General features: G+C 39.0%; 1 pseudogene; it reads left to right on the top strand.

Moving 5' to 3' along the window:
• Positions 1–3,394: 3,394 nt before the first annotated feature.
• LOC111960164 (uncharacterized) lies at positions 3,395–6,307 on the top strand (annotated as a pseudogene).
• Positions 6,308–6,805: the final 498 nt, after the last annotated feature.

A 6,805-nucleotide genomic window follows, 5' to 3' on the forward strand; every position in this document is an offset into this window, starting at 1 on the left:
TTTGGAAATTGCTCCCAAAGATGAACCAGACTTGTGGAACTCTACAATTTTTTTTCTGAGGTCTTGGCTGATTTATTTAGATTTTCCCATGAAGTCAAGCAAAGATGCACTGAGTTTGAAGGTAGGCCTTGAAATACATCCACAGGTACACCTCCAATTGACACAAATTATGTCAATTAGCCTATCAGAAGCTTCTAAAGCCATGACATCATTTTCTGGAATTTTCCAAGCTGTTTAAAGGCACAGTCAACTTAGTGTATGTAAACTTTTGACCCACTGGAATTGTGATATAGTGAAATAATCTGCCTGTAAACAATTGTTGGAAAAATTACTTGTATCATGCACAAAGTAGATGTCCTAACCGACTTGCCCAAACTATAGTTTGTTAACAAGAAATGTGTGGAGTGGTTGAAAAACTAGTTTTAATGACTCCAACCTAAGTGTATGTACACTTCCGACTTCAACTGTTTATACCTGACCAAAACCAACCTACATCTAGACTAGARTTGTGCCGTCTGCTGTTTAGTACAATAACAATACTTTAGTGGGCTATGTTCAAAAATACCATAAATGTGTTCTATTCAACATATTGAACACTTTGGAGCACTTGTAGGCCTACTTCAGTCATAGTGCATCCATGATGTATTTGCATGCAGAGTGAATGTATCCATAAACAATAGACCTGCTGCTCTGCAGACTCTCATCTGTTGCATTCGCTGCCTACGTTACATAATACTCAACCTGTGGTCAGTGTCACCTCGCTGGTGTGAACAGGGATGGAAAACAACAAACACCTCATACAAACATCTCTGTGGTCAGWAGTTTCCACTCAACAACTAAACAAACAGACGTTATGCTTTCACACATTTGGTAMAAACTTTTCTTTCTTAGGTACTTTTGAGTTGCGGTGACTGTATTACTGGCAGTCACGAGTCATGAAGGCAGTCAAATTCCACATGACTGTTTAGTCACTGTAATTAGGCTTTTCCAAGCTCTGATGCTGCTGCTGGTCATTAGTAGCCTACCAAACTTGTTAACTGGTAATCAGCACTCTATTGTCCCTCTAATCACTCTGACATCAATGTAAATGTGATCAAAAATCAAATCAAACACTTCATGAGAACCCATGACCTCATGTTGCACAGCATTTCTATAGGATATGAAATAGCAGGAGAAAACAGAGTGATGGAGCTAATAAAAATACAAAGATCCCATCAGCTTTCTATAGGCTAGGCCTACTATATTTATTTCTCAACTTTCCTAATATTAAGCACATTGCTACTCTTTATAGCAAGAGTATAGCCTACCTGGCTGGCATGAAAATAAACCACAGGGAGAAGCGTCCTCCATGCACTATTTAAGTGCATAGATGACATGTCGTTTTTTCCCGCTGCCCCTGTTTCCATACAGGTGCATGTTGATGGTCCTATCTAAATCAAAACAAATGCCACACATACAGTACCAGTTAAAAGTTTAAAAGTTTGGACACACCTACTCATTCAAGGGTTTATCTTTATTTGTACTATTTTCTACATTGTAAAATAATAGTGAAGACATCAAAACTATGAAATAACATATATGGAATCATGTAGTCACCAAAAAAGTGTTGGAGCAAAAACAAACATTTATTAGAACCTTGGTTTAATTGTGTAAAAGTTGCAGATTGCAYGAACCAGCATCTTCATTTCTGCAAAGTAGTTTAAACGGTGTAAGTTCCACGTTAAGTTGTAGGGATGAACAGTTTTTTTCTCTTCTCATGCCACTAACACCCCCTCACATACACAGCAACCAATTATCAGGTACTCTGTGGTTTGTAGCTACGCTGTGTTAGGGCCTGCTGGCCTATTGCACACAGGACACTTGTCTCTCTCTCTCTCTGTTTTTTCTCCCTCTTTCTCCCCATCTCTTTCTCTATCTCTCTTTCTCTCTCTCTGTTTCTCTCTTTCTGTGGTTTTCAGCTGGCTGTCTCAGAGCTGTTACCGCTCTCATACTGAACTTAGTCTATACTCCACTTGCTCTTCAAGTTAACCATTTTAATAACCAACAGTGAACCAACTCTTGATGAGGCAGCTTTATCTATTCARAGTCGCCTGAAATCTGTGAAAATACACAAATAGATATTTATTAAGTAATTTGACTTAGTGATCAGTAGTTCTTAGTCAAACACAAACCCTGATTTTAAGTGTGATGTTAGYKRACTAGAACCATGGACCTACTCAATAACAATATCATGGGAGYGRATTCTATCCATCTYTTCTACTSAGTGTAKATCCTGAATGAGAGATCACTAAAAGAAGACTACTGTATTGTGTTTYCTGTGTTTTCTCCATAMATGTTTTTAGTGAGGTGAAGTGGCTGTATGGTGATTGAAGCCTTAGTGAATGACAGTGTCCTAGCATGCATGTTTCAAAAAGGTCACAATCTCTTATCACAGCTACTGTAGTAAACAGAATAAGGGATGCCAAACTTCAATAATAAGTACTTTAATTGTAATAKATCTATAACGATCAGAATCTACCTARAAAACAACTATTCTGAGTCAGTCCAGCCAGGATGATCTGTGAGACAGAGGTYTACTATACACATGAGAAGGACATGGGCGCGCCTGAATGAGAAGTGCGGTACATAGGGGTAGAGTCTTTCCACTCAAGACCCAAGTTGTGAAGTGGATGACTACTTTAAAGATGATCGAACTGTGTCWMATATTTCCACTTCTCGTAGAGATGGGTAAGTCAATCTTTTATATTTCTSTGCTTGCAGTATGTGATGTCCAATTATTGTTGTACAGACACTTTGACAATCTAAAGTTATATTTGGGGTAACTTATAGCATAGTTAATATGTTTTCATGTTCTCTAGTTGATGTGCTAGCTGGAACTGAGTCTTCATCCATACGTCAAGAGAGTGGTCTCATGTCAGCCAATGTTGGAGACACCATGTTTTTGCACTGCTTTCATGAAAGTGACATGGCAGTATTGTTCTCTTGGTACAAGCAAACCTTGGGAGATAAACTTCAGCTCTTCTCAACTGTCAATAAGTTTGCAACATTCTATCATGAGTTTAAGGGTAACCCTCACTCCTCAGTGGAAAATGGCCAAGAAAAGACCACCTAAGGATCTCAGACATGCAGCTGTCAGATTCAGGCACATAATACTGTGGGAGCTTTTATAACAGTAAGATGGAGTTTGGAGAAAGGGCAATTATCATTGTAGAGGTTAAAGAGAAAGTTTGTTTTTTAAATCTGAATATAGAGATATACGGTGTAAATARGAGGTATTCTCTAAATCAGATGAGATTTTATTTTAACAAATCATCAGTTAAAACACTTYCTGCCGTGATATTCTAGAAATTCTATGGGTTAATGGACCTTTTTGTCAGTTTCAGGTTCCAGAAACATGACTGTGCTCTAGCAATCTGTGTCTGAGTCAGTCCAGCCAGGAGACTCTGTGACTCTGAACTGTACACACCGAGACGTGTGCAGGAGAACACAGTGTCTATTGGTTCAGACATGGCTCAGGAGAATCCCCTCCAGGAATCATTTACACCCATGGAGACAGGAGTGATCAGTGTGAGAAGAGCCCTGAGGCTGGGTCTCCTGCACAGAGCTGTGTCTACAACCTCCCCAAGAGGAACCTCAGCCTCTCTGATGTTTGGATTTACTACTGTGCTGTGGTCACATGTTGGGAGATACTGTTTGGGAACGGGACCAAGCTGGATTGTTAGTGATATTTCTGACATTTCTAAAATGTTCTAACATTTTATGCCTGCTTGAASAAAATGTCCTGAATCTCCTCTATCACTGTCTGTATTTCCACAGATGGTTGTAAGGAGGACCATGTTCTCTTGGTGTACTGTCTGGGTGTAACGTTGGGTCTGTGTGTCATCCTCATCATTGTCCTTGTCCTTGGTTGTGTTATGTATAAGATGACCAAGAAAACCTCTCTGCTGTCCACAGGTAAGCGGTATCATTGTCCACAATATATGCTTAAACTGCTGGTGCAGTATACATTACATGTTATAGTCATGAAACTGGGTTGATTCATTGTATACTGATGATGATCATGATGATGTTGATGATTCCTTCATGTTTATCGAAAAGGAATGCATCCTCAGCCAAGTGGTCCGGTAGTCTCCAGTTCTCATAACCAGGTATGCAGACCTTATAGTGAACCATTCTATGACTTTGATTAAGTGTGAACAATTCCTTCTATAGAATTATCAGATCATTTCCTGATGTCTTTGGAATTTGTTTTGCTATTCCTCTTAGGATCAAGAAGATGATGACACATTCACGTCGGTCCATTACGCTGCTCTGAATGTCATCCACAAGAAGCCAAAGACCGGAGACAGAGTATCGCCATGGAGAGAGACACGGAGTACTCTGGGGTGAGGTGCCAAAACATGGACTGAAACATAGATTTACCTCCTTAAAGACTTGCATTGCTTTTCTGTTACACACTGTGTTTTTATCATTATAATTGTGTTACAATTGCTTGTATTTTGTCAAACTCATTTTTACATTACTGTTGTGATACTGTTGTGCATTTTAGATCACATAAAACATGAATTCACTGTAATTTAGATTTATTGTTTGAATTTTGCTCATATTCTTAAGTTATACTGGTAAGTTTGCATGGATGGACAATGCAACCTGATTACATGATGTGCATAGTACTTTACAGTTAAAGACGGAAGTTTACATACAGTTGAGTTGAAGTCATTAAAACTTGTTTTTCAACCACTCCACAAATTTCTTGTTGACAAACTATAGTTCTGGCAAGTCGGTTAGGACATCTACTTTGTGCAAGACACAAGTAATCATTCCAACAATTGTTTACAGACAGATTACTTGCAGATGCTGGAGGAAACAGGTACAAAAGTATCTATATCCACAGTAAAACGAGTCCTGTATAGACATAACCTGAAAGGCCACTCAGCAAGGATGAAGCCACTGCTCCAAAACTGCCATAAAAAAAGCCAGACTACGGTTTGCAACTGCACATGGGACAAAGATCGTACTTTTTGGAGAAATGTCCTCTGGTCTGATGAAACAAAAATGGAACTGTTTGACCATAATGACCATCATTATGATGGAGGAAAAAGGGGGAGGCTTGGAATCCAAAGAACACCATCCCATCCGTGAAGCACGGGGGTGGCAGCATRGTGTTGTGGGGGTGCTTTGCTGCAGGAGGGACTGGTGCACTTCACAAAATAGATGGCATCATGAGGTAGAAAAATGATGTGGATATATTGAAGCAACATCTCAAGACATCAGTCAGGAAYTTAAAGCTTGGTCGCAAATGGGTCTTCCAAATGGACAGTGACCCCAAGCATACTTCCAAAGTTGTGGCAAAATGACTTAAGGACAACAAAGTCAAGAGATTGGAGTGGCCATCACAAGCCCTGACCTCAATCCTATAGAACATTTCTGGGTAGAACTGAAAAAGCATGTGCAAGCAAGGAGGCCTACAAACCTGACTCAGTTACACCAGCTCTGTCACTAGGAATGGGACAAATTCACCCAACTTATTGTGGGAAGCTTGTAGAAGTCTACCTGAAACGTTTGACCCAAGTTAAACAATTTAAAGGCAACGCTACCAAATACTAATTGAGTGTCTGTAAACTTCTGACCCACTGGGAATGTGATGAAAGAAACAAAATCTGAAATAAATCCTCTCTCTAATATTATTTTGACATTTACTAGGATTAAATGTCAGGAATGTAAAACTGAGTTGAAATGTATTTGGCTATGGTGTTTGTAAACTTCCGACTTCAACTGTATATTGACMAGCACTTCAGTTGTCTCAAACTCTCCTTTTTAAGCTGTATCCTGTATCAGATCTCTGTGATGTTCTGACGTCCCTAAACTAATCTCTAACCCCCAGCCATGASCATCAGTCCTCACCTCACACTGTCTTCACACACCTCAGTGCATCAAAACCACAACACACCCATGTCATTAAGATCACAACTCACTCTCTTCATGAGAAAAGCCTGAACTAAAAATAGACTTCTTAGCTGAGTAGATTTTGAAGAGAGCTGATATTGTTGAAAATATAATCTGAATATGACAATGTACACATTGTAATTAAGACGTTTTCACAAACAATACAAAATGTGAATATGCATATGTACTGCACTTCATTTCTCTTTCAATAGGGTACATGGAAGTCCCCATAACTGCTTTAACTTTAGAGTTGGCAGAAACTTTTAGAATTGTCAAAATGTTCAAATTGTTCACTAAGAATCYTAGAAAAAGGACTTTCCTATGATAGCTCATGTGTGTAGTCATATTATCTGTCAATAAAGGCACAACAAAGACACTGTGTGGCTGTGAAGAATCTATAACAAGGTATTATATACATTTATTACTTACATATTACACATCTGTATCATGTTATAAATCCATTTCAGAATCATAGAGTCACTTGTATCAAACAAGGCTAGTTAGTCATCATCCCTGGATCATTACTACTAACATCAACTAAGTTATTATAAAGTGTAGCTTAGTTACCAGGAGGAGCCACACAATCACTCAAAATAAAATGGGTAGCAGAGTGATCTCTATATGACGAAGACAATGACTGTGTTTGTCTGTAGTTTTGTATTGAGTTCCAGTGTGTAGTTGAARAAGTATGGGAAACAACCTATTTATTCAAGAGTCTCTCCTCTGTAATGTGTTGTCCTCTTTTAGTTGTGTTGATAGCATGTCAWTCACACCCACCCCCACACAGTGAACAAGTTCACAGGTACTCTGTAGTCTTCTGTAAGCCTCAGACAAGGCCATATCCACGCTTTGGTCAGGT

Source organism: Salvelinus sp. IW2-2015, linkage group LG37 (genome assembly GCF_002910315.2).
Source record: "Salvelinus sp. IW2-2015 linkage group LG37, ASM291031v2, whole genome shotgun sequence".
NCBI classification, from domain to species: Eukaryota; Metazoa; Chordata; class Actinopteri; order Salmoniformes; family Salmonidae; genus Salvelinus; species Salvelinus sp. IW2-2015.